Consider the following 17,109-nt stretch of genomic DNA (forward strand, 5'->3'; position numbering starts at 1 on the left):
ATTGAAGTATGCTATTTTTCATTTTCTTTCTTGTTTTTCTTTTGAATTTTCTTATGCAAAATAACTAAAGTGGTAATGTTTTACACAATTGCACATGTATAACCTATCTCTGATTATTTACTGCCTCGGGGATGGGGGAGGAGAGGGAGGGAGGGAGAAATAGAATTTGGAACTCAGAACTTTAAATAAAAATATTTATGAAAAAAATTTTTTTAAATCTATACTAAATAAATCAGTACCATGAGAAGATTTGGTTGTGTGTATATATATGTGTGTGTTTAATATGTGTGTATATCTATACATACATATTATATATACACACAGATGCATACACATAGGTGTCTGTTACCTTGGCTCATAGGGGCTATCAGAATTTTGTCTCAGTACACCTTGGTTACCAGGGATATATGAATAAAACCTTCCCTCTCTGAAGGTTATTGTCCTTAGAATTCATTCTTCTTTTTTTTTCCTGGAGAAAAGAAGACTGGAAGACTTTTGCAAATGCGTAAGAGTCTCTGAAGAATCATGGGGGTAGGTGGGTGGGGTTAGCTATTTTCCTCCTTCAGAGAATCTCAGAATGAAGAAATTACAATGAAATTGCAGCATGGATTTTTAGGTTAGACATTAGGAAGAACTTCCTGATATTGTTTTACCACGAAGGATTGGGGAGGTATTTAAAAACTGTAAACCAACAACTCTCCTAGTTACCCATCACAATACAAAAAAACAAAACAAAAAACAACAACCCTTCATCTTCAGGGAATGTTTTCTTACATGTAACCTAAGTGTCTCCTTTAGCAGTTGAAGTGCCTTCCCTCTGATTTCCATTTGCTCTATGTAAGGAGGAGTGGAAAAAAGTCATGCAAAGAGTTTTTACAGAAGGTCAAGCCTAGGTCTTCTACTGCCCTTGTTTTTGTCCAGGGAAGGTTGTTTTGCAGGGCTGTGTATAAAGGCCGAGTTACCAGCTGCAGAGTGGATCCCTCTTCTTTGAAAAGCATGGAGCTGGGTCGATGTTGGCTTTCCCTTACCAAGCAGATGCAGTCATTAGACATGAGTATTAAGTTATTGTCCAGGGTGATCACCTTTACTAAAGAATCGGCAAACAGCCTAGCCTCTGACCCTCTTCCCCCACCCCTAAGCTTATGTCTTCCTCCTAGTCTTTTGTTAGCATTGTGAGTGACAGCTCAGACATATGGGGGATCATCAGAGAGAGGGCCTCCAGAGGATATATGAGGGACCCTCAAGGGAGGGTTAGGAGGTGGAGAACAATTGGCCTTTGGCAGATGAACAGCTGTCCAAGGGCACAGAGAGTGACCACAGGGGGAGATCTAACTAGAGCAACTCAGTGTTTCTGAGATCTGGATTGTCCCATCTGGGATTCAAACTTCCTTTTGCCCTGAAGCAATGCTAGTTTTAGCCTCAGCCCCCCTTGGGTAGTAGGGAAGGAAATGAAAGAAGTGAGGTATGAAATTTTAATGGTAAAATAATTTGCAATTTATCATGGGCTTATCGCCTGAGCTTCAGAACTGGGGGAGACCTGATATGGTGCTCAGAAGTCAGAATGGATCTCTTAATTCCTTGGGTTTGACATCTCATACAGTTTTTCTTCCTCCCCTCAGGTTTCTCTCCAAATGCTTTCTGTTCTCCCATGAATAGGGTCCAGCTAGGGAGTAGGCATAAAGCATAGGGCATGCTTAGTAAGCTTTCCACTTGTTTTTGTATTTTAAGTAGAAGGCAGGTACATCTCAGGTATGGTCTCTCAGAAACCCCTGCTTCTCTGGCTTTGAGCCCTCTGGGCATCTTCGTGGCTTACCTCCAGAATTTTGCTAGGTTTAGGAAATCCACCCCATTGCCTGCTGGACCATTTCCTTCTGCAGTGGCCCTGAATATTGAGTGGAAATACTAATCTGCCCCTACTGCCTTTCTTTTATTGTATTTCGAGTCCACTCACTCCAGATAATGCCATGAAGATTTATATAAATGGATACATAAATGATATAAACTAACAGTAGTGGTTCACTGAGGTTGTGAAGGATTCGTGTTGAAATCCAATGTTGCATCACTACTCTGTTTTGTCTTGGGTTCAGCACCCCTTCCCAGTCTTTTCCACTCCCACCCACTTTCTTTTTTTCTACCCAAATCTGGGATTGTAAGAATGGGAGGCCCCAGTGCTATGACCCCAGTAAAAGGGAAATATCATCTCTGTCAACCCAAACTAACTTCAGTATTATTGTTGGTGCTGAGCACTATAGAGGGCAAATTAGGCATAGCCTCTATCCTCTGAATGTTTCTAACCTAATGATAATACCATACTTTTTTTATTTTTTTATTTTTTTGTGGGGCAATGAGGGTTAAGTGACTTGCCCAGAGTCACGCAGCTAGTAAGTGTCAAGAGTCTGAGGCCAGATTTGAACTCATGTCCTCCTGAATCCAGGGCCAGTGCTTTATCCACTGTACCACCTAGCTGCCCCCATATATATATTTTAAATTCAGTTTATTGATGCCTTTGACTTTACATCTTAGTCATTTCTAGGAAGAGAAAAACTTTCCCCCTGCTCCATATCAAAACCTCCTCAGAGGAATGCAGTATGGATAAAGACCTGGCTACAGAGTCAGGAAAACTTGGGTTCAGATCCCACCTTTGACCCATACTGTTTGTGTGACTCTGGTCAACTCAATTTCTCCAAGCCCCAGGCAACTCTAAATCTATATAGAATAGGTGCTAACCTACTTTGTTGGAAGTTGCCTCACCAGTAGCTTCCTACACCAAATTGAAATCACAAATCTAGTTGTTGGGTTTTTTTTTTTTAGTTTCCCATTAGTAAATTTTTCATTTACATAGTTGTAGTCATTGAAAATAAATATATTGGGGGGCAGCTAGGTTGGTGCAGTGGATAAAGCACCAGCCCTAGATTCAGGAGGACCTGAGTTCAAATTTAGCCTCTGACACTTGACACTTACTAGCTGTGTAACCCTGGGCAAGTCACTTAACCCTCATTGCCCCACAAAAAATTTTTAAAAATTTTAAAAATTAAAAAAAATATATGATTTATATCTGAATATATATTGAAGATTTGTATGAACTGAGTCAGTGAAATAAGTAGAACCAAATATTTTATATAAATTTAATATTTATATATTTGTGTATAAATATATATTTATATTTTATATATGTAGATATATAAAATATATCATACATTATATAAATATATATCTGGTTCTACTTATTTCACTGACTCAGTTCATATAAATCTCATAACTCTCTAAATTTCTAGTATTTATCATTTCTTATACAATAATATTTCATCACATTCACATACCACACATTTTTCAGTTATCCTCCAACTACTAGGCACCCACTTTGTTTTTAGTTCTTTTCTCCCACAAAGGGTAATGCTCTGAATACTTTGGTGTATGTGGGACCTTTGTTTCTAACTTGGATTTCCTTAGAGTAGATGATAATAGTGAGATGATGGCTCACAGGGTATTATGGACAGTTTAGTTATTTTCTTGCAGAATTCCAAATTAATAGCCAGAACTGTTAGACTAATTTACAGCTCCACCAAGAGTGTATTAGTATGCCTGACTTCGCACAATCTCTCTAACATCAATTATTCCTGTTTTTCATTATCTTTGCCAATTTGCAAGATAAGAGGTGAAAACTTAGTGTTGTTCTAATTTGCATTTATCTCACTATTAATGATTTGGAGCCTGTTTTAAAATGGTCACTTATGGTTTGCAATCCTTTTCTAAAGAGCAAACACTCTTTGACCACTTATCTATGGGGTCATATCTGTGTCAATTCCCTCTATATTGTGGCTATCTGACTTTGTAGTTGATATCTGATGCAAATATCTTTGCAATTTCTCTTATTCTAGCTTCACTGATTGTATTTATCCTAATATCCATATAGCACTTTTAAGAGTTCTTTTTTTTAAAAAAAATAAGGTTTTATGGGTCTTAAAAATTTAATTAGTCATTTCTAGATATGTCAAAAAAACCCTTCCCCATTTCATCTCCCCTACACCTTTATGACAAAGGAAAAACAGTTGAGCAAAACCAATATGGTAACCACACCTGATGGAAAAAGTAATATCCTATGTATATGGCTCCCCACCTGTCCAAGGAAAGGAGAGAGATTCATTTCCCTTAAGACTGGTTGTTATAATTACACACCATTCAGCTTTCTTTCAGGGTCCTTTTCGCTAATGTTACATAGTCATTGTGTATATCCTCTCCTGATTTTGCTTACTTGACATCTCCCTGTGTTTCTCTGAATTCCTCCTATTCACCTTTTCTTAGGGTGCAATGAAGGAAGAAAGGAAGGAAACAAGCATTTATTAAGTGCCTACTATGTGCTAAGCATTTTACAAATACTTTCTCATTTGAGCCTCACAACAATTGGTAGGTGCAGTTACCACCCCCAGTTTCATATAGTATGACTTCTTCAGTCAGTCATTGGGCATCCACTTTGTAAACAATTATTTTTGTTCCCATATGAAGTGGCCCTTTTAAATTCTTCAAATCATTTGTATATATCCCCATCATGGTGGGGCAGTGGGGTGGTGCCATAGTGCATGAAGCCCTGGGCCTGAAGTCAGGAAGACTTATCTTTTTGAGTTCAAATCTGACCTCAGACACTTCCAAGCTGTGTGACCCTGGGCAAGTTGCTTCACCCCGTTGACTGCAGTTTCCTCATCTGTAAAATGATGTGGAGAAGGAAATGGCAAACCACTCCAATATCTTTGCCAAGAAAACCCCAAGGGGGGTCATGGAGAGTTGGACATGACTGAAAAATAACCGAACAATAAAAATACATCATGGCATTTGATCTACAGTTATCCTCACCATTTAAATATGAGGCTTAAAATCCAAGTGTCTTTCCTAAGGTCACACAGCTTTACAGAGTAGCATCACAGTACTAGAATCATAGATATTAAAACTGGAAGTCAGTCAACAAACATTTATCAGGTGCCTACTATGTCGTTGTTTGTCCTTTGTTCTCAGAGAAGACCCTGACATCAGGAAAGTGATGTCATGACTTGCAATGAATTGAATTTAAGTGAGGGAGGACTGTGAAAGGTCACCAACCTCACTCTCTCCTCCAGAGCCATCTGGGTCCAGTGGCAAGATATATATTGGGACGACTGGAGATGGCCCCAGATGTTTAAGGCGATTGGGGTTAAGTGACTTGCCCAGGGTCACACAGCTAGTCAGTGTCAAGTGTTTGAGGTCAGATTTGAACTCAGGTTCTTCCAACTTTGGGGCTAGTGCTCTATCTATTGAACCTCCTAGCTTACCCCACCTACTATGTGTTAGGTATTGGAAGAACTAATAGAGATCTTAGAGGTGATCTAAGATTCCTCATTTTTCAGAACCTACATTTCCTTGTTCCTTAAAATCAGTCTTTCTTCTTCTGTGTCTCCACCAGTCTTGTTATCATTGATGTGGACATAGCTATCTCAGAGGTCCATTTGGAAGGTTGAAGATGTGTATAAGGGACTTCCAAGCAGGAACTAGGAAGAAATCTTGGCTAAGGTGGAATTTATCCAGTTTTCTTGAGTTCCATTGCCTGGTTTACATTTGGTCTTCTGTTCCAGGAATGATGCTGATGTCCATAATTGTCATCGTGAAATATTGCCTGGAACTCAGAGGCCAAGTTAGCTCAGTTGCCTCCACCTGCTGTCAGTATCCAGGTGTGGATCTAATTCTCTCTGATCAGGTTGTTCTGACAATGAGCCCTGGTAAAGGAGAGGCTTCCTCATGTCCCCATCCTCTGTTCCCTCTGGCTCTTTGCCTTTTGTTTCCAAAGTCGCCGCCATCTGGAACTGCCTTATGGCATCTGCTCCTGCTTTCCAGCCCCCTCCCAGCAAGCAGCAGAGTGCCTCTGTCACTTGCTTGGACTTAATCCCCACCCCACCCCCACATGCAGAACAGCTCAGCCAGCCTAGCATTCTGGCTTACCAGTTTCGGTCAAGGGGGCAGACACCTGTCCTCTGACGCATGGCCTAGAAGTCACCCGGCTTCTCCAGAACCCCAATTATCCAAATGGATCCATTTGGTTAATTGCTTTCATGCTTGTTAGCTCTCTACCCATCCCTGCTCCTGGGTTCCCACCTACCCCAGCCCCACCTCTCTTGAGTACAGGGTACTGTGGATGCCTGAGGACATATAACCCTGGATGAGGGAGACCACAGAAATCTCCATGGGAAATGATTGGGGGGATTAAATAAGGGGATCAGCCGAACTTTGTACTACAACACTCCCTTCATCCAACCTCCTCCCAATATCTGGATCACTGGGCCTTCTCCAGGGACAGTTATCAGGAACTGGATTGTCTAATATCACCATTTCCTTCTGTGTCACCTAAGGGGCAGTGCTCATAGGTAGAGTTTTTCTACTTTTCTACTTGTACTTCTAGAGATAGCTAGGTGGTGCAGTGGATAGAGCCAGGAGTCAAAAAGACTCATCTTTGTGAGTTCAAATCTGACCTCAGACACTTACTAGCTGTGTGACCCTGGGCAAGTGGCTCAACCCTGTTTCCCTCAGTTTCTTCATCTGTAAAATGAGCTAGAAAAGGAAATAGCAAACCCCTCTAGTGTCCTTACCAAGAAAACCCCAAATGGGGTCAGGAAAAGTCAGACATGGCTGAACAACAACTTTGTCTAGTGGAAGGCACATTGATCCTGAATTCAAAGAACTGATGCCTTCACAAGACCCATCTAAGCCCTGGCCTACCACCTTTTCCTGGGGTCCAATAACTACAGAAATTGATGTAGCTATGAGATCATAGGGAACTGGAAGAGACCTCAGACATCTAGGCCAGGGCTTCTTAAATTTTTTCCATTCAAGATCTCTTTTTGCCTGAGAAATTTTTACACAATCCTGGGTATATAGGCATATAAAATAGGCACACATAACCTTTTACTGTTGCCAAATTTTTTGCGACTCCCCCCACACTCATTTATGCAACCCCATATGGGGTCTCAACCCACAGTTTAAGAAGCTTTGATCTAGTCCAGTGCTCCCATTTTACAGATAATGAAAGTGACATCCAGTGAAAAGGTCATATAGGTTTCAGTTTCAGAGGTGGACTTTAAATCCAGGTAGGTCCTGTGAATCTAAGCCAATGTGCTTTCCACTTCCACAAGGCACAAAGGTATAAAACCTCAACCCAGGTGCCCCTGCTATTTTCACCTCATATCTTCTGAGTCCAAAGAGAGGCAGATAGACAAAGACAGAGACACAGAGAGAGACCAAGAGAAAAGAGAGAATGAGAAAGAATTGATTAAGCACCTAGTGTGTGCCAGTGTTAAACCCTGATGTGACTTCTTCTGGTCCCCTTCCCACTTCTCTCTACTGATCCCTAAATAACCTATTCCCTTCCTCAGAGGCTGAAGTTGTTAAGGGCTAAAATTCTAGCTAGTCTGTCTAAAATATCTAATGAGTGGTCGCCAATAAATTATAAGCTTTAGCAAGAGTTAGACTTTTAAGCATTTATTAAGGAGAATAAGAATTTGGTAAAGAGAGAGAGAAAGGCCTAGATTCCTATCTATTAAAGGGAGAGCACATTTCTAGCTCCCTTCTCCGCCAGAGTCCAGAGGAAAGAGCCCGAGACTGAGCGCCAGTCTCTTCCTTCCTCCTCCCACTAGCCTGCGTCACTTCCTGACGCCAAAGAAAAGACTCCTGGTCTTGCCCTCAAAGACCTTCGCTTCATGGGCAGAACTCTTCTACAGTAAGTCTCCAGCAGGTGGCGTCATTCCAATCGTTACAAAGTGTTTTGTTGAGGTGCCTCACTCTGGGTTTTTTCCTTGTTCAGATGCTACAATCCTGGTGATGACTAAGAGTTTGTCATATTTACTGATATATGACAGAGTCCAGAATATAAGACATAGAGATGTCCTTTCCAAAATGTCTTTGTAGAGCACCACATTCCTGGCTGTAGGTTTTCTGGAAATGACTTTCAGCTAAAATACTACATCTTATACCTGGAAAGGGCCCTTCTGTGGCCTCCCCTCTCCCTGGCGCCATCTCCCTCCAATGCCCATGAATTTCCACCTCTCTATCCCTGTAGAACTTTAGCCCCTGATAATAATTTTCCAGACTAATGTCTGTATCTGATGTAAATTTAAAGGGTTGAAGGGAAGGAGGGAACAGATGCTTTTACCTCCTGCCATCTTCTTCCTTCTCCTCCCTGTGTTCCCCTCCCCCCTATCACATGTCATGCAGGAATCTGAAAAATGCATTTGTGCTCTGCACCGCCCTTGGAATTTCAGCAGCTAAACCAATATTGATGGAGGGACAGTACATTGGGAATGTTGATCTGGCTCTTGGCTCCCTGTGCTTGGGCTATGTCCAGCCGCTTCCCATCTGGAAGCAGATGATGTCAGAAGACATGGGGCATTGGGGAAGGGGGTTGATAGAAGTTGATAGAAGTAAGGGGTTGGGACTTAATGGAAGGTTTATTAGAATGGGATTCTTTAAACACAGGAGGCTACAGCTGCAGAAATGAGCAGTATAAAGTAGACTTAGGATGTGTCAGAATGTCACAGTTAACCAGAAGAAGCAAAGGATGCTGCAGACTGGAAGCCTGGACTTCTTCTTTGTCCAGAGAGACTTCCATGAACCCTTTATTACTTATTACTTATTACTTACTCTTTAAGTCAACTTTCTTTGATATTCATCGATAGTATATTACATATGATATACTATATTACATATATCACCATATTAATTAAGCAATGCAATTAATTAATATAGTATATTAACTATATTACTATATAAGTATATTAATATATACAAATATATTGTGTATCATATATAAATATATTCATGTTATACATAAATATATTTTAAATAATATATAAATATATTCACTTATATCATTCACAAATATATTGATATTATTTTGTATTCATTGTATTCATATATGTCACCCACTTTTTGTGTATTCTCCAAAGGCCACGGTTAAGAAAATCTAAGCAACTTGTCCAAGGCCACATAAAGAAAAAGCAGATGCTCAAGCAGTCCCAGGATTTGGGGCTCCCAACTCCCCCTCTGATGCTTTACCCCTTACCCCCAAATTGCCTCCTTAACCAACAAGTCAGCTGAGAAGTAGTTCTTGAACCATCCCTTATCTATCTCCTGTGCTGTCAGGCTTCATGGAGGTTAAAGAAATAAAAGTTACAGGAAAAATGCAATCCATCTACAAAGAAAGAACTGAATACAGATAGAAGTAGATTTTGTTGTTGTTGTTGTTGTTAGTTCCTTTTTCTATAGGTTTGGTTTTTTTTGTCTGCTATGTTTTGCACGACTGCACGTGTATAACTTATATTGAATTGCTTGAGTTCTTAAGGAGGGAATAGGGAAGAAGAATGAGAATTTGGAACACAAAGTTTTAAAAATCAATGTTACAATTTGTTTTTACTTGTAAGGTGGGGGGAGGAATTCAAAATCAATAAATAAACCAATTGAACAAAAAAAGAAAAAAAGAAATAAAAGGCAGCATCTCTGTCCTCAAGGAAATAACAACCTATTTAGCAAAGGAGGGTTTCTTGTTTCTGACATCCTGATCTCTGGGCTTTCCTCCCTTGCTACCTGGAGTAAAGAGATTTTTTTTTCAGATGAGTTTTCCAATGAGGCTTTGGGGCTCAGGATTCCCAAATGAAGAGCTTAAAATGAGTGACATCCTCAGCATATGGCCCCTATCTTTGGGGTGACACAGAGTTTCCATTCATAGTCCACACCTCCAGGCCAGGTTTAATGCAAGAGAAAAAGCAGGGTGGGGCGTGGTTCTCCACAAGCATAGAACTTCTGGAAAAGACTTTCCAAAGGTGGTGAGAGGGCTCAGGCTGGCTAGAAAAGAAGGAAATTGTCTTCTCACCTCATGCCCTTATCTTAAGATCATAGATGATCCAGAAGGAACTCCAAGGACTGTATGGTCCAACTCCCTCATTGTACAGGAGTTAAAACACTTGCCCAACATCACTTAGGTAGGAAGGAGCATCAGAAATAAAATCTGAACCCCAGCCCTCCATTGAAAGAACCATGGCTCTTTCCACTGTACTGTGCTGTTCTTCTCACACACTCTTTCCCCTCGTTCAAATATAGCCTCTAAACAGGGCCACAGAGACTGAATCTACCCTGGGTGATATTTCCGGTTTTTGCTGTCCTTTTCAGTAATATTTCCCTGAGATTCAGGGACATCTAGAGCCAGTGTGTCTATAAGCCACTGTAATTGGTTACTCAGCGCCTCTCCCTCCTTTCCTCCCCTCCTTTGCCCAAGATCATATCTTCACTTCCCTTGAAAAGTAGGTCCCAGAGAGGAAAGCACTGCTGCCACCACCCAACACTGCCAAGGGGTATGTTGAAGGTGTCTCTTCTCCTGAAGGTCTCTGGGGTTTCACTCCTTCCCCATCTGTGAAAATGTCTAATTGCTGTGAAAATTTTCTCCACTGTGGATAGGGAAGGGAAGCGGGGGGGGGGGGGGGGGGTGCGGTGTTACAAAGCAAGAAGCCCTTCATTGCTGCTTTGCTGGGGTACTAAAGGATCATCGTTGTTACTGGAGGGTTTTTTTTTTCTTTCATTATGGTATTTTCAAAACTCTTCTGAGGAAAGAGGCATTTGTTCTCTCTCCCTTCCACTCAGATTTCTTGTTCCATTGGCTTCCATTGATGGTACTGAAGCAGTATTAGAAATAAACAGATATTTCCAGTTCCTGGGGTGAGCCTGTTAGAGTTACTTTGAATTTCTCCTTTGTAATCTTGCTTGGAGAACAGGGTGAGAGCTTAAATGGATGGAATGATGGACTCGGAGTTCCAATCCTAGCTTTGACTTGTGCTAGCTGTGTGACAAGGAGCAAATCTTAATTTGCCTGTTTGTAAAATGGGGACAATGGTACTGGAAATGCCTACCTTAGGGTTGTTGTGAGGCTCAATTCGATACTGTATGTAAAGCGCTTTGCAAAACATTAAAGGGTTATGAAAATGTTAATCATTATTATTTATTAAATGATCCTTCAGTGGAAAAAAAGCCCATAGTCATAGAGTCATATCTATAGAGCTGGAAGGAACCTCTGCAACCATCTAGTTCTTATTTAACAGATGAGGAAACTGAGGCTCAGTGGGGTCACAGAGAGTCGGACATGACTGAATGACTGAACAGCAACAGCAACGAGGAGGCTAAATAACTTTCCTGAAGTCATACAGGGAGTTAGACAGAGATGAGATATGGGGGGGGGGGTCTGCATAAGGGAGATCCATCAATACATGTTAAAAGGTCATTTTGACCCATCACTTTCGGTTTAGCCCTTCTTATCTTCCTTCCCCTGAAAACTCCCCAAACTACATACGCATCAAATATATTGCAGCAAACAAATAGTTCTGTAGATTGGATTTGACGGAGAGTTTTGTCATTTCAGTCATATCCAACTCTTTGTGACCCCATTTGGAGTTTGTTGGTAAAGATAGTGGAGTGGTTTGCCATTTCCTCCTCCATCTCAGGAAACTGAGGCAAACAGGGGGAAGTGACTTGCCCAGGCTCACACAACAAGGCCAGATTTGAACCCAGGTCTTCTTGACTCCAGGCCTGGCACTCTATCCACTACTCCACATAGCTATACCAATGAATAGAGTGCTGGGTCTAGAATCAGGAAAACGTTAGTTCAAATTCAGTCTCAGACACTATCTATGTGACTTAGACAAGTCACTTACCCTCTGTCTGCCTTTACTTTGACAAAATAGGAATAAAAACAGCATTTACCTTGCTGAGCTGTCATGAGGATAAAAGGAGATGATGTTTAGAAAGCACTTTGTAAACCTTAAAGAACCATATGAAATGCTAGTGATTATTATTATTTATGGAAACAGTATTTCACTTAGAGTCAGACTTGGATTTTGGATTTTGCCTCTTCTGATAACAAGTTATGTAACCCTGAGCAAGTTACTTACCTCTTTGGCTATTGTTTTCCTCATTTTGCCAGGGCCAAGCTCTCTGTGCCACCAGGTCCTCTTTATTCATTGTCTTTTGCCATTAGAATGGAAGGCTTTTTTTTTTTTTTAGCAGGGCAATGGGGGTTAAGTGACTTGCCCAGGGTCACACAGCTAGTAAGTGTCTGAGGCCGGATTTGAACTCAGGTACTCCTGAATCCAGGGCCGGTGCTTTATCCACTGCGCCACCTAGCTGCCCCCTAGAATGGGAAGCCTTTTGAGAGCAGCGAATATCTTTTTTTTTGCTTATATCTGGGTCCCCAGCATAGCGATTGGTATATTGTTGCTGTTCAGTCATTCAGTCATGTCCAACTTTTTGGGACCCCATAGACCATACCATCCATGGGGTTTTCTTGGCAAAGACCCTTTGCCATTTCCTTCTCCTGTGGATTGAGGCAATCAGAGGTTAAGTGACCTGCCCATGGTCATAGAGCTAGTAAGTGTCTGAGGCCAGATTTGGAGTCCAGACCCAATGCTCTATCCCACATAACCTTCTTTGGTATATAATAACCAGTTAATAAATATACTCTTTTTAATATGGGAATAAACAAACAAATGAATGAATGAATAAGTGGAAGAGTAAATAGAATAATAAATAAATGAATAAATAAATAATAATAGATACCTCCCTCACAAAGTGGTTTAAGAATCAAATGAGATAATACCTGGGGAAGCCTTTTGTAAAGTGTAAAAAACAATCCAAATGTCAAGTATCAATGTAGTTAAGACACCTGCCCTTTCTTATCTTGCCTACCTCCCTCTTAGCTGAGGTATGAATGAGAAGTGATGAGAAGGGCAGCCACAACTGTGGAACCAGAGAGTATTGGCTGAACCTCAGCCCCTGGGATGTCCTTGTCTCTCATGTATTGCAGGGACCAGCTAGCCTATTTGATGAAACTGACCCCTATATCTTTGTAGTCACCTCAACTTATTTATCAAACTGGGAAGAACTACATTCCCTTAGGTGACCTGAGAATAATAAAGTCGGATGCAGTTGGAGGGTCTCTCTGAACCTCAGTTGCCTCATCTGTAAAATGCGCAGGTTGGAACTCGATCAGGGGTTCTTACCTGAGGTGGGACTGGTGCAACATCCCTCAGAATGGCCACGTCCTGAGTAACTTATCCAGTTGAAGCTCTCTCCTTTCAGAGTCTGTTAGGGCCTGAAATCCCTTTAAGAAAATATCTAAGGGTGATCCTACCTGGACCCCACCTCACACAGTTAAATTCTTTTCCCATGAATCCTTGGGAGAAGCATCAGCTGTCTTTGCTTTTTCAATCCAACTGATTGTTGTATGGCTATTTAATTTCACTGTAGAAGTGGCAGTATTTTGGTATAGAAACCAAGCCTTTCTGATAAGGGAAAGTAATATTATCTTAAAGGCTTTAGGAACTATTCAGGATGAGTAAATAGTATTTGTTAAAAAGCTTTGAGCTCCTCCAAAGGTCCCAGAGTGAACAAGACAGACATTTTTTCAGGTCACATTGAGAGAGGCGTAAACTCATTTCCTCACCTTTCTTCTCTATGCTGTCCCATCACCCAAATAAATAATGACTTTTCCATTTCAATGTGTAGATTACTCCTGGGCTTAGACCAGAAAACAACAATTTCTCAAGCAAATCTCTCCTCTTGGGCCCAGACATCTCCCTATTTGGCAGGGAAGTGGGAGTATTTGACACCTTCTCTTTTATCCTACCCCCAAGACCCAGTGACTTCTGTGACCTAGATGCCTATAAGGAGGAAGGTTTAGAAATGAGAGACATCACTGACAAACAGATCAATATGGATGGTTAAATACACAGGCTCCCCCTCCCTTGCACCAGAGCCCCTCCCTTCCTCCCTCCCTGTCTATGAAAGGGAGCCAAGCACAGAGCAGATGGAACCCCTTCCCCACCCCCACCCCACCCCCCAATCAGGGAGAAGTAGGGAGGAGAAGTGGGAAGGAAGAAAAGGAGATCCACATCCCAAAGGCAACTCTAAGATGTCTTTGGCTACGTGAAAATCCCAGAAGACTGCTTACTTCTGCTCCATGAAGGCAGAAGGATTTCCCTGGATTGTCTCTCTTTCCCTGGGTATGAAGAGAGGCAAAGGTCAGCTAGGAGTTGTGGTGAGTACTGTCTTGGGATGTTAAACCTCTAGTCCCCACTAGGAAAAATGCTGAGAGCAGGGGAAGAAGCAGACAGCTAGGTTTCGCTCAAGTAAACTGTTTAACAATTAACGCCGTCCCAGAATGGAATAGAGGACCTTGAGTGATGCTAAACTCCCTATCAGTGAAGGTATTCCAATAAGGGCTGAATAATCACTTGGACAGGGGATTTTTGCCACAGCCGTCCAATTCTGAAATTCTTAATCAAGACGGAGAATTTATTATAAGCAACTCTAAGATTCCTTGAGATACTGCGGAAAACCTCTCGGGCACAGAATGGAAATTGCTACGGCTCATGGGCTGATGTCCCCCAGCAAAGAATGAAAAGCGGGGGGCGGGGTCCCTCTCCTGCAGAAACACATTCACAGTTATCTACGGCACAGAAGGCCCCGATCGCTCTCCTTTCTCTTTGTCTTTTCTGTTTGGGGATTAGTGTCCGACAAAAGTGCTACTGTCTCCTTGGCGGTGCTGTGGCTCGCGTCCAGCTAGTATCCATGAGCAGCAGACTGACAAGTCAGGGAGGAGGGTCGTTTCGAGCTCCCAGGTGTGATCCCTAATGGCTCTGGGCTGTAGGGCAAGGGTCCTTGCTCCCGCTGTCTCCCAGCTGCTGAAGCAGATGCCTGTGAAGCAGCGATGGAAACCGAGGACAGTGGTTGGGACGGGCGAGGGACATTGGGGAGGGAGACCTTCTTAGACACGTTCTTTTGTGGACACTGGAGATCTCAGAAATTCTGGATAGGTTTCCGAGAATAGGACAGATTCGTGGTCTCTCCAGTCAGCATTCTCTTTCTGAAAGAGACACCAAGGACTGAGTGGTGGGCGTGGCTGTCCAGGGATAAGTTTTTGTTTTAAATGCAATCAATCAATAAGCATTTATTAAGTGCCTACTAGGTCCCAGGCACTATGCTAGGCACCAAGAGTACAAAGACAAAATCGAGACATTCAACGTCTTCAAGGATCTTCTGTTCTACTGAGAGTGAGGGGAAATATATCCAAATAAATATGGGAAAAAAGGTAAAGGGCAATGAAGTAAAGGAAAGATCCAGGCAACGTGCTCTAGTAAAAGCTGAGGAGGGAGGAAACACTCTCAGCTGGGAGAATCAGAGGAGGCTTCATGGAAGAGGTGGCATCTGAGTTGAACCTGCAGGAAAGAAAGATTTTGGCAGGTGGAAAAGAGGACTTAGGGAGGTACTGGCTTGAGTGAATGCATGAAGAGGGGGAAGGGCACTGACATGTTAAGTTCAGGGAGTAGATAGTAGCCCATTTTGGTTGGAGTGTAAATTGAATGGTGAGGAGTAATGTTAAAAGGGACTGGAAAGGTAGATTAAAAGTAGCACAGAAGTGATTTATCTTTACTGTTAAATCATATTTGGAGCAAAAGAAAAACTCCAGAGCCACAAATTCTGTGCTCCTGGTGTTTCTATTTTTTTTTCTATCACATTTTAAGTGCCTCCCTTAAGAACCACACCTTGGAGCAGGAAGTTTTGGGGATGTCTGCCTAGCCTTCTGTGAGTCAGGTGTTAAGAGCACCAGAAACAACAAAGGTTGTCTGTCCTACATCCTTTTTGAGATATCTCGTTGCTATCTCTCTGAAGAGTTGTTGAGTTGTTCCATGGCTGGTTCAGGGGGCTTCCGTGGAATTTCCCCAGGGACCACATTCAGGAGCCGGAAAGACCAAGGTGGACTTCTTTTTCATTGGCATATATGAATTACATACAATTATCTCTACCACGTACTTAATTCTTCAGTCATGTTTGAGTCTAAAATGGTGAATTGTTCCTCTAGCAATCACTTCTTGATGTTTTGCCTATATTCTTACTTTTCTTCAGTCATCTAACAAGTATTTATTAAGCACTGAGTGCAGATCACTGTGCTATGCTAGGTACTTTGAGAAATATAAAGCTTGATCTAACTCATGGAGCTCTCAGTCTAGTAGGGTGATAATACATCAACATAGATAAATATTAAACATAATGTTGCATGGCATGTGCATGATAGTTACAAAACAAAGGGCTATATAAATTGATAAAGGTAAGTGGTTACTGACAGGGTATCAGGGAAGGTTTCATAGAGGAAGTAGCTCTTGAATTGGACTTGAAAAGATAAGTAAGAAGTAAGCAGGTGAATAGGGGGAGAGAGAAGACTATATAGGTAATAGGGTAAAGCTTAAAAAAAAAAAGTATGATGGTTCTAGTCTTTACTCCCAGGACCTTTTCCATCTGGACCTCACAGAATCACTACCTGTCTTGGCTTTGGACCTTTAGTGAGGACCTTGAACAATATAATTACCTGCCTCCCTAAATGGAGCTCTCTTCATCCACTGATACTCTTCCTGGACTCATTCCTCAATAGTTTGCATTTTCCCACCTCTTGTACTCTTCCCCAGTGATTCTGAATGTCTACCTGCAGATGTATTAGGCACCATTTCCTCATTCCTAACTGCTTGCCTCCATAATCCCATTTCATCAATGCTTTCCCCCTAATTTCTAGTCCCAGATCTTCCCACCCTTTCCATTGTACCCTCTGGAATGCCTATTCCATAATTAGCACACTTCCTTTCATCTTAAACCTTTCTCACTCCTGCCATCTTCTGGCCCTCACTGAGTCCCTAGCCACTCTGTCCAGCACTGACTACATTTTTTCTGACTTGGTAGTGGGAGAGTAAAAATAATCTTTGATAGGCACTAATACTTCCTCAATCTCCCTTCATCAATCATCACTCATCAATTTCTCCTCACTTACAGTTCATGCTGTCCAAATTTGTCACTCAAACTAGATCTTGGTAGGTACACATCGAATGATTCTAGCCCCACTCAGTCACAGAAACCCTAACTATACACAAATCCAAGCTGTAGGGTAGAACTTTGAGCATCTGAATTCCTCCTCTGAATTGCATCTCACTCCAGCCTTGGGTTTGACTGTTACTTTAGCTGAGGCTGAAGGCCAACTGTCAGCTGAGATGGACTCTGAGAAATGTG

General features: G+C 41.8%; 1 protein-coding gene across 15 annotated transcripts in view; it reads left to right on the plus strand.

The window, feature by feature from the left end:
* The window catches only part of NFASC (neurofascin), a 256,804-nt gene that overhangs the window by 122,031 nt on the left and 117,664 nt on the right, over positions 1-17,109 (plus strand). The window lies entirely within an intron of this gene.

Source organism: Dromiciops gliroides, chromosome 4 (assembly GCF_019393635.1).
Source record: "Dromiciops gliroides isolate mDroGli1 chromosome 4, mDroGli1.pri, whole genome shotgun sequence".
NCBI lineage: Eukaryota > Metazoa > Chordata > Mammalia > Microbiotheria > Microbiotheriidae > Dromiciops > Dromiciops gliroides.